Raw genomic sequence first — 21,159 nt, 5'->3', positions numbered from 1 at the left:
TAGTTGGGTGTTTTACAGTCTTTTCTGACACAGTCTTTTGTTTGGTGTAGGCCTTATGTGCTAAATCACGTAACTGTTGCGTTGACATGCTACGCGGGCACGCTAACACTCCCAAATGGTGGCTGACAGTAGGATGGAGGTTTCGCAGAAACAAAGTTCGGAAGTTGACGTCTTCCTCCATGCCTGGTTCATTCCTTGCTCCGAAGTAGGCACGTCGCAGTCGGTTGTAGAAATTTGGTGGGGTTTCAAGTCGACCTTGCTTGAGGTCCATTGCGGTTACTAGCCCTTGGTCTGATTCTGGATCAGAGAATTCACGCACCAAAGCTTTTCGCAGTTGCTGGTAGTCCATTTTGACAGTCTCTGGTTGACGGTCTAAGAAACTGCGTACCTCACGACTGGACGTAATTCTGAGCAGGTACAATTTGTCCCAAGTGGTTACGTTGGTGACAGTTTGCAAGTGAAAGTCTATATCTTGTAAATAAGCGTGAATGTCGTGGCCTCCTGCAGGATCTGGGTTGAACGTAGGGATGTTTCTAGCCAGCTTGTCCAGTTCTTTTGGAGTTATGTGTCCGTGGCTGGTGACCCGGACTTTCTGGAAGGGTTTTCCTTCCCCCACTGCTGACAGGGGTTCGTGGAGGCTGGCTGGTGACATTTTGAAAAGCAGGCTTTCACCCCCTTGTCCAGCTCGAAGTTCTTGGCTGACACGCTGGGGTTCACTGGCCAGGGGAAACTCTGTGGAGTGTGTTTCCTCTTTCTGTTCACGTTGCAGGCTATAAGAATGTTTCAGTTCTCTGTGAACCATGTCAAGTTCATCTATTAGAGAGTCTTTACGCTGTGTAAGGTCGTGGATTTCAGCTCGGGCCATTTCCAGGTGATTTTCATAGGCCTTCACTTTAGCATCTCTTTCTTTCAGTTCGATTTCAGCCCTTTCAAGGAGAGCGTCACCTTGTCGGAGCTTTGCCTCGAGTCTCTCTCGGGTTTCTCTCTCCAAATGTTCTCTTTGGTCTGTGTCCAGACGAAGATTCTCCAGGGCATTTTGAAGTCTTTCCACTTCTTTCTGTAGTTCTGGATCTGTAGCGTTCTCTTTCTCGTGCTGGTCTTGGGTCTCGAGAAGTAGCTTATCTAGACGACTCTGGGTGTGGGCCTGATGCTGTAGGGCTTCCTCCACTCGAAGTCTCAGAGCCGCGGCTTCCTGCTCCAAGTCGTGGTTGCTCCTTTCGCTGATCCTTGCCTGGGCGATGAGGAGGTGAGCTAGGGTCCCTGTGATCCTGGCAAGTTCTTTGTGGGTGTAACTCTGCGTCGGATCGTTCGCCATCAGCTGGTCCATCTCAGTATCCAGTTGTCCCTGGCTCAAATGCTGCAGGTCACTGGTGTCCTTTGGCAGGAAGGAGGTCGTCATCGTCTCCAGCCATGTCGCTAGCTGATCCCAAGGGACTGCGGGACTGGATGCACGCGACATCTTGGCTCACTGCGGACAAGAGAAGCACAACACACACACAAAGAGGCCAATGCAAGTTCGTTCTCTGGTTAACGAGCTATCGTACGGCTATGCCGTCTCTAAGAATTTTGGCTAACCGATGCAGACAGTTAGACAGGGAGGCGGGTCCAATTAGGGTCGGCCCAAAATAGAGACTTGACAGGGGATAGCCTCGTGGGTCACCTGGTGACACCGGCTGCTCGGTTGTCGCTCTACTACTTAGCTCTCCTTGGGGTCTCTCGGTGAACTGCAAGAAACAGAATCACAACAGCATGCAAAAAGGTGAAGATAGGAAAGAGCACCGTGAAAACAAAACACCAAATAAATTGGTCTGCAATGAAATGGAATGAATAAGAACGCTAGAAGTGTTAGGTAGAGAATAAAAAAAAAAATTAAGCCTGCTGTTTTTCACAAGAGTTTCTGCTAGGGGCCTACAGCACGTGCGGCTAGGGGAGTAAGAGACCTAGGAAAAGGGTGTGGCTTACAGAGGAAAATGGACCAAACACTTAACATAAATATCAGGGGGAATATCTAATATTCTGCGCCTTATAATAAGTGGATAGGTTTTATCACTTTTGGTTCACCTGGTGGAATCCAGCGGCACGGTCAGCCTCCCTGGCGCTCCCAAACACTCAACCGCAGTGTCCCTGGCCCTCCGTTACTCTGATGTTGCGCCCTCTCAAACAGCTTGTGACTTTTAACACAACCGGCAACACCAAGATGTCAACCGCCAGACAGCACTACAAAATTGGGCTGTTCCCCAGAACCCTCTCTTTAGAAAAGAAAGTGGGCCCCGATTTAGCCCCCGGTTTAGGTACTGGTCCCAGAGATTGCGTCGTGTGTCAGCTGGACTGATTGATCACCGTTGGAGTGCCAAATTGCTGATGTCTTCCACTGCGTGGCGCAAACGAACAGAGATAAGAGGGACCGAGTTTCACTCACGGCCAGTGTTGGCAACGCCGGTTGGCCCCCTTGCTCACTGGAAACCTGAGATGACTGTCCTATCACCAAAGGAGTTCTACAATCAAATACACAAAGGATGAACAAAGGAAACTTAAAGTGAATTAAGGTTTGGTTTGTTTAATCATCAACTGAGTAAATATATATGTAGAAATGAGAGGTAAACAGCTTTACCTAATGATGATAAAACAAAAACAAAAGCTTATGATAATGATGGTAATTATCAAAATAATCTAAGCAAAAAGAGAGAGGAAAGATAAAAAACAAAAAGGGCTATATAGAATAAAATAAAATAAAAAGTTGAATAAAACTATTAAAAAAAATAATAATAATAATAAAAATTAATAATAAAAAAAAATTAAAGAGGAAAAAAATAATAATAATAATAATAATAATAATAATTAAAAAAATAATAATAATAATAATAAAATAAATAACAAAAGACAGGAATGAGCACGGGAGAAGAAGAAGCTGGTTTTCACCACAAAGGGGCGTATTCACTCTCTGTGGCTTAACCTGGTGGGCAGAAAACTTAATTCAAATTAAAAATTTCAAAACTGGTTTAAATCAAAATTGAAAATAAGCAGGTGAGAAGAATTAATAGGAAAATCGGAATAAATGCCCTATAATACCCAACGATAACAGTAATGTATCATTAATAATTATGAAATTAATCAGAAAGGGTAAAAGTAGATGAAGCAATTCAAAACAGAACCGAAAAGAAAGAGATCAGAGAGAGATGCAAGCTGTGAACTGACTTAACAGGTTACTGCCACTAGATGGCTTGCTCCCTTCTAAATGGGTTAATCAGTGGTTGGGCTGAGACACTTAATTTGCACTATTAAACAATTAAATTCTAATTCAAATCATGTTTGAACCAAATTCAAAGTAAATGTGAACAAAAACAGGCAAAAATTGTCTAATGCTGACATAATATTCGCACGAGCAAAGCTGTTAATGCAAATAATTATTGAGAATTTAGACAGCTAATTCAATAAATCACAGAGAGAAATAGAGGTTAGTAATCCGAGAGCCTTATCTGAAACGGCCAGAGATGGCACTCATGCAAGCTGGAATCAGAAGACAGGGCAACTTGAAACGTCTAAAATTCCCTCTGGTGTTTAGATAGCGGAATGACAGTCAGTTACACTATGATCTAATCTCTGTGCGCTCATCAGCGCTGATTCTCTGCATCAAAATCGCAACTCACAAACAGACAAAGGTTTTATGACCCTTGAGGTGCTAAATTAAACAGCGCGTGAGGCCGGAGCTTTTCTCTAACCAACACAAGACTGTTAATAACAGATTTTGTCCATCTGTTTTACCTCCCATAAACATTTAACAAAACAGCACTTATGATTTAAATGTTTTAGGTTTAAAATCGGGTAGCTAAGCCAATTTAGACCAGGAGTTTTTATCGTTTAAATTTTGAATATCACTGTGGCTCACCACGAAATTCAATAACGATACTTAATATGCAAGGCCTTTTTAACTGAATCAGAGGAACATCGCTCAGGTTCAGATTTACATATTACAATTAATAAAAGATTTCTTCATCTTTTAATTATTCATATGAAAATGTTGGTCTTCTCTTGACAGGAGACTTTTAACATTTACTGCAGTTTATTTTTATTAAAATAACAGTGACTATAGGTATTTTTAGAAACTGTTAGGCTGCTGTGCTGAACAGTTGCCTTTGTGCCAAATGAGTTCGCTCGAAGCGCGACTTAACTCACAATTCAAAAATGCGCATACATAATATTAACATCCAAAAATGCTCATGAAAATGAAAATGAATATTGCTCACAAAAACAAAGTTTGAACGCTGCCCAAATTTAACTCCACCATTTAATGTAGCAACAATCACTTTCTGGGGAATAATTAACTCAAATGAAGTGAATATTCATGAGTCTATGAATATAACGTGCTTATTGCTTACAAATATTAAATTACCCAAAGAGGGAATATTTAATCATTTAAAGGTAACCTTTACTAGAATTAATTTAAGTTACTCTAGACAATCTGTTCGTCCAGCGAACTGGAAGCTAGACTTCCTTATCAAAATTCAATAAAAATACCCTTCTTACAAACTCCAAGAAATATTAATCTTCTGATCAGGAAAAAACAATATTTTCTGTGTCTGTACTACTAAGATTACTGAAAATTAATTCATATAAAACAAAGCTCGTAGCGTAGATCACACGATTCAGGGACTTCGATCTCAATGAGCAATAAAACAATTCAATTCAAGCAAATTATAGGATTTAATAAAAACAGACTAAAGAGTACATAACTACAATTCACACGGAGTAAATATGAGTATATAGCAAAACGAAAATACAATTTAAACAAGGTAAATGAACAAGAATAATAATGAGATAAATGAGAGATAGAGATAAAGAGAGAGAGAGAGAGAGAGAGAGAGGGAGAGAAAGTGAAAGTGAAAAGCAATCTCAGCGTGGCAATTTCCAACAGTTAACTTTACAAGAGACCCCAAGTCATTGAATGATTTCACAAACATGGAATAGCCTAGACAACCTTAAACAGCAATTTTAGTTGCGATATAAGAAAGTACTTGCTTTGATCTGGCTCTTGTGCGTAGCTGCGCTCAAATTGTCCGGTCTGTGCGGCCTCAGCGTGGTTCTTTCCAGAGCAGATGATACGCGAGCTCGATGGTTAACGCGAAGGTAAACTTTGCCAAAAGATGACTAGACTTAAGTTCGTTTGGCTCGTGAAGGCAATTGAACGAAGTCAAATATCAGCAGACAATAAAGAAAAACTAGAATGAAACGAAAAGTAAAGAAGAATAACGGAGAACTTCTTGAAGTCCGGTTGCAAAGCTGGGAATCCTCTTTTCTCTCTGGCGGAATGCCCAGAATACAGGTTTCCTTGAGCTTTTAAGTAACTCTAGGTTTACACCTATTTTTTTAGTATGAGCCAATGAAGTGTAAACAAACTAAGGCGGGAAAAATCTTCTTTGTTTGCTGATCTCCGCCCACTGGTCTAATTTATGGCGATGTCAAAGTTAAACATTTTTCTTAAGCAAGATCGTTCCTCTGAAACAATGCATCTTTTTGTAATTTGCTATCAAGATTCGTTACAGTCGTGTTTTTACGATTATCCCGACACTAAGAACTAGGCTTTTACCAGTCCCGTATCCAACGATACAGACTTACTATTAACTAAATGCATCTAAAGTTTGCATTAAACACACAGTAACATTCATATATTCCACTATGCCGCATACATACATTTGAGCACAAAAAGGGAGACCTTAAAAACATTTAGAGGTAGTTTTAGTACAAGAAGGTCCGTGGGCCAGCAAAAATGCTTGTGCCTGTTTTTGAGTGTGTGTGCGTCTCATGAATGTGTGCGTCTGTTTCACTGGAATGTGCGATCGAGAAGGGGGGGTGTTTGTCTTCCCTTTTGAAGTTCGATATCGCATCTCTGGATAGTCTCCAAGGTGTTATAACTCTCATCCCCGCCAGGACATTGCCGTCATGGCGGCGCCCAGGGTGGTGAGTTATGTTGTAAGAGGGTTGTAAAACGAAAGTCCTTGTTTTTTCTTTAACTCACGTTCTGGTCTTTGAGTGTAGAATGTGTCAACAGGGTCAGGATTCACTAACATGGAACAGATGGTTGAATACCATCCGCTCATTGGTGTTACATTCCCCCTTTGTAGTCGGATGATGCCCTGTGGTCATTATCGGACAACACCCACCACCATGGTCGGATGGCAGGTGAATCCTGACAGTCGGATAGCAGGTGTTTGTTAGGGCTGAGGACTCAACTCGATGAGGTCCTTATCCGTCTCTGGTGTGGTACCTTCCCTTCGGGGTTTCCATCGGAGACCTCCAATCCTAGTTGTCTTGAGTTTAGCTGCAGAGATTCGCATCTCGTTGAGTTTCCTGTATAGGACTAAGGCCACGCCAAGGGTCAGGGTGTGGCCGACGACCATGGAGATGCACAGTGCTGTGTCAGCTGCAGTCCAGGCTTGGACAACAGGTGAGGTGTTCAGGATGGGCAATCGAGACAAGGCTTGGAGGGCTGCGTCGACGGGAGCAATGTCAATGAGCTGAGGCCCGCCTTTTTCAATCCACAGTTCCAACTCCGGACCTAGGGTGAAGTTGTAGTTCTTGAAGAAGGATGGGATTTCTAGTTCTGATTGGTACTCTTCACTCGGAAGATGGTATAAGGCCAGACCGTCGAGGTGGAGGATGGCCCCTCGTGGGACTTGAATCCACATGCTCTGGTCGAGCAGATTGACACGGGTGGCTGTGTCATGCTGGTCGTAGGTCAGTGTAGCGGTACGTACTGGAGTGTTAACGAGCCATCTATCACCTACAATCTCAGCTTGCGTCTCGGTGACGTGGCGGCGAGGCTGGGCATCGGCAGGGCAACGCGTGTCGCTGATCATGGGTTGCAATCCGCAGATTCCATCAGTATTGTCTCTGAGAAATGGTTTGCTGGGGCAGAGGTAGTGAATGTCTTTAGTTAGGGTGCACATGTGCAGGTTTGGGGCTAAGTACAGCTGGGTGTTGCTGTCATGGTACGCCACCACCTCAGGGGTACGTATCTTGATATGAGTGTTATCCTTCCAGAACCCCACATTAACAATGTCTTTGAGTCTGTAGATTCGGCTTGACTCTATGATGGGTAAGTTCAGGAGGAAACTCATCTCCTTCTGCTCAGGATCCACGTAAAGGGGAATAGCACTACCTAGAGAGTAGGCAAGGTGGATTTGCATAGGATCAGTGGGTGTGGTGATGGCGGAAGCCAGCACATCTTGCACCAAGCTTAGGGGTATCAGGTATGGTGGAATTCTTCCCATGGCTAGACTGTCGATGGAAGAACTCACTTCCCGTAGCATGTCAGTCATTAATGCTGTGACCAGCTGCGTTTGGGCAAAGTCATTCTGGAACACAGTGAACAGCTGTTTCATGGAGTTCATGGTCTGGTTCAAAAGCACGCTGTGGGTGTTGAGAATGACCACCGTTCCTTTCAAAGTCTTTCCAATGGTTTGCAAGGATGCACTCTGTGTAGTGAGTTGCTCTTTTAGCTGTGGAAGTTCAGTCTGAATTTCAGCCACATGCCGTCTCACAGTGGCTATATTTACTGCATTGACACTGGACATACCGATGTTGAACAGAGTTCCAACAGCAGCGGCGGCTCCGAGCAGCGCTCCCAGGAAACGTTTGGGGCGGCGGTTGTGTCCACCTAGTTCCGCCTGGGTAACAGTCATCTTCTCAAGTTGGTTGAGCATGTGCTTGACATCGGCCTCGGCGTGCTGGAGGGAATCCTCTGTCCAACGGGCACCGGCCCAGCTGTACTGGGCTACTGCGCGGGGGTAGTGTGCTCTGTAGACGTTGCGGGGGTCGAGTCGAACGTATACTTTCTGGGTGTACGTCCGACAATTCGTGATCAGGAGTCCCGGTTGCTCTCTCAATACAATGCCCGAGGCAGGACCCGGTGTGATAATGTCTGATGACGGCTGGCCTCTGGTTGACTGGAGGCACAGGATGAGAATCCACAGCAGCATCCTGTTACAGGCCAGAGAGAGAGAGAGAGATGGGGAGGAAAAGGGAAAAGAGAGAGAGGGAACAGGTCAGTGAGGTTTGTCCCGGGTTGGATGGGACAGTCTTTTCGCTTCGATGGCGGCGGTTGGTGTTTAGCTTGCATTGGCCCCTCCCTGTCTTTCTCTGCTAGTGGCCACATGTCTCTTAATCTGGTTACGGTGGACCCATTTGAGAACTGGTTCTCTCGATCCCCGACTTAGCTGGATTTGGTACGCAACTGGGGAGAGTTTGTTCATAATCTCATGAGGTCCCGTCCAGTGTGGCAGGAATTTCTTTGACAGCCGCTGGGGGCCTGTCTGAGTTGGCGGGGTGAAGCGGTAATACAAGACCCTGTCGCCCACATTCAGTTCCTGGTGTGACGCTTTCCGATCATAGTATGCTTTCTGGCCTTCAGCGCTTTTTTGCAGGTGTTGCTGGGCAAAAGCAAACGTTGTTTTCAAGTGTCTATGGAGCTCGTCAAGGTACTGGAATGTGGTGTAAGCAGTGACAAGGTTGGAGTCTCCTGGTTGATACAGCAAGTGTAGTGGCAGGGTCATCTGCCGCCCAGTCATGAGTTCAAAAGGGGACACCCGTGTTGATTCCTGTGGGGTGGCTCTGATGGCCATCAACACAAGGGGTAGTTTCACATCCCAGTCTTTCTGATTAGCAGACACATACTTTTTCAGCATGGCGACCACCGCTCTGTTCGATCTCTCTACCTGGCCGGATGCAATTGGATGGTGGCTGATGTGTAGTTTAGCTTGTACCCCTAGGCATTTCCAGATCTGTTGCATGATCTCGGCCGTGAAGTGGGTACCTCTGTCTGAGTTGACTCTCAGTGGCAATCCGAACCGGGAGAAGATATGGTTCATCAGGAGGTATGCAGTGGTTTGGGCAGTGTCATTAGGTGCTGGCAGACACTCTACCCACTTGGTAAACTGGCACACCACCGTGAGGAAGTACTTGTTGCCTCTTGTTGATCTGGGCAGGGGCCCTACCCAGTCGATTTGGAGGTCTGACCACGGGAACGTGATCCCTCTGCGTTGCAGTGGGGCTCTGTGGTTTGGGTTTGCTGGTGTGAACTGGCAGCACACAAGACATTCTCTGACGTACTCTGCCACATCTTGTTGCATGCCGGGCCAGAATGCCACCTGTCTCAGTGTGTCATACGTGGCTCTGGCACCGTGGTGTCCAGCACATGGTGTGTCGTGGGCGTACATTAGCATTACCCCCTTTTGGCATCGTGGCACCACGAGCCGTGGCGATGTGCTGTCATCAGGTGCAAACCACAGAATGTCGTCTTGTACACGTAGCATGTGTCTGGTGTTATACAGGTGTCGGAGGCACGAGTCATCATTGAGCTCAGCGTCAGTGATAGGGTGGTTGGAGGGGTCAGAGAGGTGGTTAAGAATTGTCTTTATGGCAGTGTCAGAGGCTTGCATATCCGCAATGTCGTTGTTGGAGATCTGCGGAGTTAGCGATAGCGACTGTGAGGCGGGCACTGCCACAGGTGAAGGTCGTTTGCTGCGGGTTAATACTGCAACATCGGGGCTGGGTGTGGGTTCTGGGGGTGACCACACCTCCCCGTGTAGTGCGCCTGTTTTGGCGAGGGCGTCGGTTTTATCATTTAAATCTTTGTCCAGCCCTGGTAGCTTAGAGTGTCCTTTTACCTTCTTCCAGTACACAGTCATATTGTGCATTTCGGTGATGTTATCACATTCTTGGAACAGGTGTTGGTGTTTGACTGGCTTGTTGTTTGCCGTTTTGAAACCATTCTGTTTCCAGCCGGTAAGGTGGCACACAAAACTGAGTCTGGCATAGTTAGAGTCTGTACAGATGAGGATTTCTCTGATGTCATGGGCTGATGCGATCTGCAGAGTTATGAGAATGGCTGCTATTTCTGCATATTGTGATGACTGGGGACCTAACTTGAAGTGTTGTGGGGAACATGGCTGGTCGTTGACCCACAGCACTCCTGCACCTGCCTTGAGGATGCCATCGTGGTTGTAGGAGCATCCATCGACGTAGGCTGTGAGCATGCCCTGACACGCATTCTCTTCAAAGTACCTGTGACAGGTCGGTTGTTGCTGTTGGGGTTCTTGCACGCCCATTTCTTCTGCAGATATGTTATCAGAACAGTTTTGGCATGCGGCCAGTCCATTGCCCAGGGCAGACTTGTGATTCTGTGCATACCGTGCCTCAACATTGCGTCCTTGGAGAGCCATTAACCATGTGGCTATGCGTGAATTGGTGACCACGCCATCTCGGATTCGCTGGCTGTTGAGGAACATTACTGGCTGGTGGCAAGTCTCTATGATAACTTTCTGTGCCCCAATGTAATTGGAGAATCGCTGAATGGCCCATACAGTGCAGAGCAGAGCTTTTTCACAGTCTGAGAACTTACACTCTGGTGGAAGCAGTGTCTTGCTGGCATAGGCAACTACTTTCTTGTCTTGATCATGCCGTTGGTACAGGCCAGCACTGAGACATTGGTTGGAGAACCCAGCTTCCAGGTAGAATTCCTTTTGTGGATCGGGGTAAGCAAGACACGGAGCTGTGCATAAATGTCTTTTTAGTTCTTTCATGGCGTGTTCTTGAGCCTCTGACCAGACGAAAGGGCAGTCCTTTTTTAGCAGAGCTGTCAGAGGTCTGGCAATGTCCGAGTAGTTTTCGATGAACTGTCGAGAGTAATTGCATACCCCTAGAAAACTCCGCAGCTCAGAGACGTGGGTGGGAGGCTTGATGTTCTGAATGGCATGAATGCGGTTTGACTGAGGTTCAATGCCTTGGGATCCGATGAGCAGGCCCACGTAGTTAACCTTAGTTCGGCACCACTGTCCTTTGTGGAGGGCGATCTTGGCTCCGGCGGTGGATAGTTGGTTCAAAACATAGTCTATTTCTTTCAGGTGGTCGGCCACCGTTGTGCTCTTCATGAGAACATCGTCTACATAGATCAGGTTGCCTCTCATTCTAGCGTCTGGGCAGGCTTTGTTCAGAAAGATGTTGAATTCAGCTGGTGAGTTGGCGTAGCCGAACGGACACCTGTTGAAGGTGAACTGTCTGTTGCCAAATGTGAATGCCAACTTGTGTTGGTCTTCCGGGTGCACCGGAATGGTCCAGAATCCAGAGGCCACATCAAGTGTAGAGAAGATTGTGGCTCCTCTGATTCGGGGTAGTTCTTGTTCTAGCTGGGTCATGGGCCATCGTGACAGCGGCACCTGTTGATTCAGTTTCCTGTAGTCAATGGTGGGTCGCCATTTGCCGTTAGGTTTGAGGACGGGCCAGATGGGGGCTGAGTAGGTGCTGTTGCATGGACGGATGACCCCCTTTTCAAGCATAGATTCGATGATCTCCTGCACTGGTTCGTGTGAGGCGATGGGAATCTTGTACTGTCTGACAAAAGTGGGAGGAGCATCAGGGTGCGTAGGAATGCGCACCGTGTGGAGGTTGGTGAGACCACAGTCTAGAGAGTCTTTGGCAAAGGATTCTTTGAACTTATACAGAACTTGTCTGAGTCCTTGACGATCTGTATCGCTTTGAAGTGCATTAGCGTCTTGTAGAATTTGCTGCACTTGAGATTCAAAACCTGGGTAAGGCTCCTCCATCGGTGTGTCATCAGTCGGGTTGGCATTGAGAAGTGTAGTAGGTTCATGAGCCTCACCGACGTTCTTGTGGGAGACTGTGTATATTGTGAGGTGTTCATCCTCGGTCAGCTCCGTTCTGCACACTTGGTCTTTAGGCACCGACATAACAGATGTGATGGCAATGAGTTTGAAGGGTGCAGTGAACAATGTACTGTCTGTACTCCCTTCGGGTATCAGTGCGGGTGGAATGGGACCAATGACAGGTAGTACAAGTTCAAAATCATGAAAGTCATGGCTTACTAGCCATCCCAGCCGGTAGGCCTTGGGAATGTTGATGTTAGTTGCCGTGCAGTTGTTGAACAGGATGTAGACTACACGAGATGACACTTCAGTGAGGGGTGTGGCTTCCAGTGTGAGTCCGAGTTCCACACATTCAGGTGAGGGTTGGAAGAAACCCAGCGTGTGGTTTAAGGTTTGACCCCATCGCATGTTGAGCCGAATAGCGACCCCTTTGGTGTAAGCTGGTACCACCGTTTCCTGTTCGTTGACTAAAGTGCAGACTTCTGGGATGGTCTGCCCTGATATGAGGTTGTCATGGTTGATGGAAACGTGTGGCTGCAAAGTCAATGGGGCCCATACAACTTCATTAAAAGTGTCCACATGAGCCTTGAGGCGAATCAAGAGGTCTGCTCCAATGTAAACATCGTGTGGCAGGTCCGGAAGGACCAGGAAATGAGTCAGGCACCGATAATTCCATTTCACATGCAAAGCGCAGATTCCTCTAGCAGAAACCATTGAGGATGGGTGTGAGTTCAAAGGGAAACGAGTGCGCTTGCTGGCATAAGGGAGGTCAGGTGTCTTCTCAGTGATTGCATTGTACAGTGACAGACTAATGGCTGAGTTGTCTGCCCATATGGCCAGAATACTGTCCGTTGTTGTTATATCATGCAGCTGCAGTTCGGTTTTGACCTTGGGGCAGTAGGTATCAGAGTATTTAGTGGCCTTGAAGGTACAGAGGATCGAACTTGAGCCTTGGTTTGTTGTTGAGGCTGGATACCTATGGCTGGCTGCTGGGGTTCCCGTGACCTCTGTGACCCGACAGTCTGGCTCTGTGGGAATTCTCGTGACCTCTGTGACCTGACCGTCTGGCACCGTGGGAATTCTCGTGACCTCTGTGACCTGACCGTCTGGCACCGGCGACCTGTGTGGTTGGAGGGGAAGAGGTTCTCGCACTTGAGCCCAGACTTTCAGCTGTTTGAAATCTAGTAAAGGCTCAAAGCGATCAAGCAGGTCTTTCCCGATGAGAAATGAATAATTGTTCATTGGTGAGACATAAATAGGATGTACTAGGCTCATAGGTCCGATCGTCAGGTGGATGGGAGCTACATTTCTGAGCTGGATGTCATTTTGGCTGTATGACTGCACATTCAGCTTGCAAGTGTGAAAATTTAGAGTTCGATTCTGTCTCTGAGCTTCAAATTTGAGCTTATCAAATAGTTGAGCCGAAATCAACGTGAGGTCTGACCCTGTGTCCACAAGGGCTTCGAGTCTCATTTCCTTTTCTAAAGTGATGGTTAGGTAGAGTTTCCGAGCCACTCCCTTCTCGATCAGGTTCCCCAGGAGTTTTGGTGTTGGGGCTTGTGTGTTGATCGATAAGCAGTTAGGGTATGTTTTGTGTGTTTCGTTGTGGGTACAGATAACCAAAACAGCACTTTCTGGCACCTCAGTGTGTGGGATGATGCTTTCTTGGTCAGGAGGTGCAGACGTCAGCTGGACTGAGTGGGTGTTGCTATTGTTTGATGAGGCAACAGCTAGTTCAATAGTTCGTGGTTGACAAACAATGTTCTGTGTGCTTGGTTCAGTTGTGGAGACGTTGGGAGTGGTGCTGGTTTTAGGCATAAGGTGTAGTCATGCGGTGTCTGGTTTATCCTTCTTGTCCTCCTTGTGAGGTTTCTGTTGAAGGAACTCTCTCAGTATTCTCAGAAGTTCTGCAGCTTCGGATGTGGCTGCACTTTCCTGTTTAGATGTGGACTCAGCCTTGGGTTTCCAAGTATCACGTCGAGAGTGTTCCCCCTCCCGCCTCCCTGGGCTTGGTGTTCTGGAGGCTGGAGGTTGGCTAGTTCTGGGTCGCCGGCCGGCTTCCCAGGTGGCCCCCCCCTTTTGGTTATGGGAGGGGCGAGGCCGGTCCCAGGATATTCCAGAGCGGTCGTTCTGGTGCTTCGGACGGGCACCACCACCGCGACCGCGCTGCCCTCTGCTGGCTTGGAACGGTCTTGACTCTCGGTTGATGGGTGTATAACTGGGGTGCTGTTGGGCGCCCTCTAGGGTCAACTCTGAATGGGACTCAGAGACAGAGCAAATAGTTGGGTGTTTTACAGTCTTTTCTGACACAGTCTTTTGTTTGGTGTAGGCCTTATGTGCTAAATCACGTAACTGTTGCGTTGACATGCTACGCGGGCACGCTAACACTCCCAAATGGTGGCTGACAGTAGGATGGAGGTTTCGCAGAAACAAAGTTCGGAAGTTGACGTCTTCCTCCATGCCTGGTTCATTCCTTGCTCCGAAGTAGGCACGTCGCAGTCGGTTGTAGAAATTTGGTGGGGTTTCAAGTCGACCTTGCTTGAGGTCCATTGCGGTTACTAGCCCTTGGTCTGATTCTGGATCAGAGAATTCACGCACCAAAGCTTTTCGCAGTTGCTGGTAGTCCATTTTGACAGTCTCTGGTTGACGGTCTAAGAAACTGCGTACCTCACGACTGGACGTAATTCTGAGCAGGTACAATTTGTCCCAAGTGGTTACGTTGGTGACAGTTTGCAAGTGAAAGTCTATATCTTGTAAATAAGCGTGAATGTCGTGGCCTCCTGCAGGATCTGGGTTGAACGTAGGGATGTTTCTAGCCAGCTTGTCCAGTTCTTTTGGAGTTATGTGTCCGTGGCTGGTGACCCGGACTTTCTGGAAGGGTTTTCCTTCCCCCACTGCTGACAGGGGTTCGTGGAGGCTGGCTGGTGACATTTTGAAAAGCAGGCTTTCACCCCCTTGTCCAGCTCGAAGTTCTTGGCTGACACGCTGGGGTTCACTGGCCAGGGGAAACTCTGTGGAGTGTGTTTCCTCTTTCTGTTCACGTTGCAGGCTATAAGAATGTTTCAGTTCTCTGTGAACCATGTCAAGTTCATCTATTAGAGAGTCTTTACGCTGTGTAAGGTCGTGGATTTCAGCTCGGGCCATTTCCAGGTGATTTTCATAGGCCTTCACTTTAGCATCTCTTTCTTTCAGTTCGATTTCAGCCCTTTCAAGGAGAGCGTCACCTTGTCGGAGCTTTGCCTCGAGTCTCTCTCGGGTTTCTCTCTCCAAATGTTCTCTTTGGTCTGTGTCCAGACGAAGATTCTCCAGGGCATTTTGAAGTCTTTCCACTTCTTTCTGTAGTTCTGGATCTGTAGCGTTCTCTTTCTCGTGCTGGTCTTGGGTCTCGAGAAGTAGCTTATCTAGACGACTCTGGGTGTGGGCCTGATGCTGTAGGGCTTCCTCCACTCGAAGTCTCAGAGCCGCGGCTTCCTGCTCCAAGTCGTGGTTGCTCCTTTCGCTGATCCTTGCCTGGGCGATGAGGAGGTGAGCTAGGGTCCCTGTGATCCTGGCAAGTTCTTTGTGGGTGTAACTCTGCGTCGGATCGTTCGCCATCAGCTGGTCCATCTCAGTATCCAGTTGTCCCTGGCTCAAATGCTGCAGGTCACTGGTGTCCTTTGGCAGGAAGGAGGTCGTCATCGTCTCCAGCCATGTCGCTAGCTGATCCCAAGGGACTGCGGGACTGGATGCACGCGACATCTTGGCTCACTGCGGACAAGAGAAGCACAACACACACACAAAGAGGCCAATGCAAGTTCGTTCTCTGGTTAACGAGCTATCGTACGGCTATGCCGTCTCTAAGAATTTTGGCTAACCGATGCAGACAGTTAGACAGGGAGGCGGGTCCAATTAGGGTCGGCCCAAAATAGAGACTTGACAGGGGATAGCCTCGTGGGTCACCTGGTGACACCGGCTGCTCGGTTGTCGCTCTACTACTTAGCTCTCCTTGGGGTCTCTCGGTGAACTGCAAGAAACAGAATCACAACAGCATGCAAAAAGGTGAAGATAGGAAAGAGCACCGTGAAAACAAAACACCAAATAAATTGGTCTGCAATGAAATGGAATGAATAAGAACTCTAGAAGTGTTAGGTAGAGAATAAAAAAAAAAATTAAGCCTGCTGTTTTTCACAAGAGTTTCTGCTAGGGGCCTACAGCACGTGCGGCTAGGGGAGTAAGAGACCTAGGAAAAGGGTGTGGCTTACAGAGGAAAATGGACCAAACACTTAACATAAATATCAGGGGGAATATCTAATATTCTGCGCCTTATAATAAGTGGATAGGTTTTATCACTTTTGGTTCACCTGGTGGAATCCAGCGGCACGGTCAGCCTCCCTGGCGCTCCCAAACACTCAACCGCAGTGTCCCTGGCCCTCCGTTACTCTGACGTTGCGCCCTCTCAAACAGCTTGTGACTTTTAACACAACCGGCAACACCAAGATGTCAACCGCCAGACAGCACTACAAAATTGGGCTGTTCCCCAGAACCCTCTCTTTAGAAAAGAAAGTGGGCCCCGATTTAGCCCCCGGTTTAGGTACTGGTCCCAGAGATTGCGTCGTGTGTCAGCTGGACTGATTGATCACCGTTGGAGTGCCAAATTGCTGATGTCTTCCACTGCGTGGCGCAAACGAACAGAGATAAGAGGGACCGAGTTTCACTCACGGCCAGTGTTGGCAACGCCGGTTGGCCCCCTTGCTCACTGGAAACCTGAGATGACTGTCCTATCACCAAAGGAGTTCTACAATCAAATACACAAAGGATGAACAAAGGAAACTTAAAGTGAATTAAGGTTTGGTTTGTTTAATCATCAACTGAGTAAATATATATGTAGAAATGAGAGGTAAACAGCTTTACCTAATGATGATAAAACAAAAACAAAAGCTTATGATAATGATGGTAATTATCAAAATAATCTAAGCAAAAAGAGAGAGGAAAGATAAAAAACAAAAAGGGCTATATAGAATAAAATAAAATAAAAAGTTGAATAAAACTATAAAAAAAATAATAATAATAATAAAAATTAATAATAAAAAAAAATTAAAGAGGAAAAAAAAAATAATAATAATAATAATAATAATAATTAAAATAATAATAATAATAATAATAAAATAAATAACAAAAGACAGGAATGAGCACGGGAGAAGAAGAAGCTGGTTTTCACCACAAAGGGGCGTATTCACTCTCTGTGGCTTAACCTGGTGGGCAGAAAACTTAATTCAAATTAAAAATTTCAAAACTGGTTTAAATCAAAATTGAAAATAAGCAGGTGAGAAGAATTAATAGGAAAATCGGAATAAATGCCCTATAATACCCAACGATAACAGTAATGTATCATTAATAATTATGAAATTAATCAGAAAGGGTAAAAGTAGATGAAGCAATTCAAAACAGAACCGAAAAGAAAGAGATCAGAGAGAGATGCAAGCTGTGAACTGACTTAACAGGTTACTGCCACTAGATGGCTTGCTCCCTTCTAAATGGGTTAATCAGTGGTTGGGCTGAGACACTTAATTTGCACTATTAAACAATTAAATTCTAATTCAAATCATGTTTGAACCAAATTCAAAGTAAATGTGAACAAAAACAGGCAAAAATTGTCTAATGCTGACATAATATTCGCACGAGCAAAGCTGTTAATGCAAATAATTATTGAGAATTTAGACAGCTAATTCAATAAATCACAGAGAGAAATAGAGGTTAGTAATCCGAGAGCCTTATCTGAAACGGCCAGAGATGGCACTCATGCAAGCTGGAATCAGAAGACAGGGCAACTTGAAACGTCTAAAATTCCCTCTGGTGTTTAGATAGCGGAATGACAGTCAGTTACACTATGATCTAATCTCTGTGCGCTCATCAGCGCTGATTCTCTGCATCAAAATCGCAACTCACAAACAGACAAAGGTTTTATGACCCTTGAGGTGCTAAATTAAACAGCGCGTGAGGCCGGAGCTTTTCTCTAACCAACACAAGACTGTTAATAACAGATTTTGTCCATCTGTTTTACCTCCCATAAACATTTAACAAAACAGCACTTATGATTTAAATGTTTTAGGTTTAAAATCGGGTAGCTAAGCCAATTTAGACCAGGAGTTTTTATCGTTTAAATTTTGAATATCACTGTGGCTCACCACGAAATTCAATAACGATACTTAATATGCAAGGCCTTTTTAACTGAATCAGAGGAACATCGCTCAGGTTCAGATTTACATATTACAATTAATAAAAGATTTCTTCATCTTTTAATTATTCATATGAAAATGTTGGTCTTCTCTTGACAGGAGACTTTTAACATTTACTGCAGTTTATTTTTATTAAAATAACAGTGACTATAGGTATTTTTAGAAACTGTTAGGCTGCTGTGCTGAACAGTTGCCTTTGTGCCAAATGAGTTCGCTCGAAGCGCGACTTAACTCACAATTCAAAAATGCGCATACATAATATTAACATCCAAAAATGCTCATGAAAATGAAAATGAATATTGCTCACAAAAACAAAGTTTGAACGCTGCCCAAATTTAACTCCACCATTTAATGTAGCAACAATCACTTTCTGGGGAATAATTAACTCAAATGAAGTGAATATTCATGAGTCTATGAATATAACGTGCTTATTGCTTACAAATATTAAATTACCCAAAGAGGGAATATTTAATCATTTAAAGGTAACCTTTACTAGAATTAATTTAAGTTACTCTAGACAATCTGTTCGTCCAGCGAACTGGAAGCTAGACTTCCTTATCAAAATTCAATAAAAATACCCTTCTTACAAACTCCAAGAAATATTAATCTTCTGATCAGGAAAAAACAATATTTTCTGTGTCTGTACTACTAAGATTACTGAAAATTAATTCATATAAAACAAAGCTCGTAGCGTAGATCACACGATTCAGGGACTTCGATCTCAATGAGCAATAAAACAATTCAATTCAAGCAAATTATAGGATTTAATAAAAACAGACTAAAGAGTACATAACTACAATTCACACGGAGTAAATATGAGTATATAGCAAAACGAAAATACAATTTAAACAAGGTAAATGAACAAGAATAATAATGAGATAAATGAGAGATAGAGATAAAGAGAGAGAGAGAGAGAGAGAGAGAGGGAGAGAAAGTGAAAGTGAAAAGCAATCTCAGCGTGGCAATTTCCAACAGTTAACTTTACAAGAGACCCCAAGTCATTGAATGATTTCACAAACATGGAATAGCCTAGACAACCTTAAACAGCAATTTTAGTTGCGATATAAGAAAGTACTTGCTTTGATCTGGCTCTTGTGCGTAGCTGCGCTCAAATTGTCCGGTCTGTGCGGCCTCAGCGTGGTTCTTTCCAGAGCAGATGATACGCGAGCTCGATGGTTAACGCGAAGGTAAACTTTGCCAAAAGATGACTAGACTTAAGTTCGTTTGGCTCGTGAAGGCAATTGAACGAAGTCAAATATCAGCAGACAATAAAGAAAAACTAGAATGAAACGAAAAGTAAAGAAGAATAACGGAGAACTTCTTGAAGTCCGGTTGCAAAGCTGGGAATCCTCTTTTCTCTCTGGCGGAATGCCCAGAATACAGGTTTCCTTGAGCTTTTAAGTAACTCTAGGTTTACACCTATTTTTTTAGTATGAGCCAATGAAGTGTAAACAAACTAAGGCGGGAAAAATCTTCTTTGTTTGCTGATCTCCGCCCACTGGTCTAATTTATGGCGATGTCAAAGTTAAACATTTTTCTTAAGCAAGATCGTTCCTCTGAAACAATGCATCTTTTTGTAATTTGCTATCAAGATTCGTTACAGTCGTGTTTTTACGATTATCCCGACACTAAGAACTAGGCTTTTACCAGTCCCGTATCCAACGATACAGACTTACTATTAACTAAATGCATCTAAAGTTTGCATTAAACACACAGTAACATTCATATATTCCACTATGCCGCATACATACATTTGAGCACAAAAAGGGAGACATTAAAAACATTTAGAGGTAGTTTTAGTACAAGAAGGTCCGTGGGCCAGCAAAAATGCTTGTGCCTGTTTTTGAATGTGTGTGCGTCTCATGAATGTGTGCGTCTGTTTCACTGGAATGTGCGATCGAGAAGGGGGGGTGTTTGTCTTCCCTTTTGAAGTTCGATATCGCATCTCTGGATAGTCTCCAAGGTGTTATAACTCTCATCCCCGCCAGGACATTGCCGTCATGGCGGCGCCCAGGGTGGTGAGTTATGTTGTAAGAGGGTTGTAAAACGAAAGTCCTTGTTTTTTCTTTAACTCACGTTCTGGTCTTTGAGTGTAGAATGTGTCAACAGGGTCAGGATTCACTAACATGGAACAGATGGTTGAATACCATCCGCTCATTGGTGTTACACCACCCAAGGAGAAATGAAGACCATCTCTTTTCAACAGGTCAGGTCTGCCCTTAAAGCTTGTCCAATTGTCTATGAAACCAATGTTATTCTGCGGGCACCACTTAGACATCCAGCCATTGAGTGATGGCAATCTGCTATGCATCTCATCACCATGGTAAGCAGGGAGGGGACCACAGCATATTACAGTGTCTGACATCATGCTTGCAAGTTCACACACCTCTTTAATGTTATTTTTAGTGATCTCCGACAGGCGAAATCAAACATCATTACCACCGGCATGAATAACAATCTTACTGCATTTACGTTAAGCATTGGCCAGTACTTTTACATTTGCCAAGATGTCAGGGGTTCTGGCTCACAGTAAACATTTGACTATGGTGGCTGGTGTCTCTATATTCAGATTCCATTCCTTAGATGCCGTTTATCATGGTGCTCTAAGGTTTATATCAAATTGTAAATCCTCAACTCATCATTGCACCTTGTATCACAGAGTAGGTTGGCCTTCTCTGTATACCAGAAGAAAAATGCACTGGTACTTAATTATTTACAAAGCCATCTTGGGATTGTTGCCTTCTTATCTTTGTTGTCTTATGCAACAGAAAATTATCAAGAATTATTTTCTTCGTTTGCAAAACTTTTTATACTCTTTCGGTTCCTTTTACCCGAACTGAGCTAGGTAAGAAGTCTTATGTATGCAGCGCCGTTTGATTGGAATTTCCTCCAGTCTAAATTAAAATTAGAAAATCTGCTGACTCTAGACCATTTCAAATCAGTTATCCGACAAATGGAAGTTGATCTAACTATATGCAACTGCTTTTAAGTGTTTTTAATCTGTTTGTGTGATGTTTATCTGTGATGGAATTGATTGTACTTCTGCACATTTTGGCCAGGACACTCCTGTGAAAGAGATTTTTAATCTCAGAGAGCTTTTTCTGGTTAAATAAAAAAATAAAACATTTCGTAAAATAGAATTGCCAATAACTAGAGCACTTTCATCAAGTTTCTCAGTGGGTGCATCACTGAGCGGGGAAAACCTGTTTAATGTTTTGATCAGAACAGAAGAGCGGTGTTTTGACCCGCGAACTATGCTGCCTCACTGTCACCCAGTTGCAAGCTGG

This window comes from Carassius gibelio, chromosome A16, assembly GCF_023724105.1.
Source record: "Carassius gibelio isolate Cgi1373 ecotype wild population from Czech Republic chromosome A16, carGib1.2-hapl.c, whole genome shotgun sequence".
NCBI classification, from domain to species: Eukaryota; Metazoa; Chordata; class Actinopteri; order Cypriniformes; family Cyprinidae; genus Carassius; species Carassius gibelio.
Note: the sequence above shows the minus strand (reverse complement) of the source record.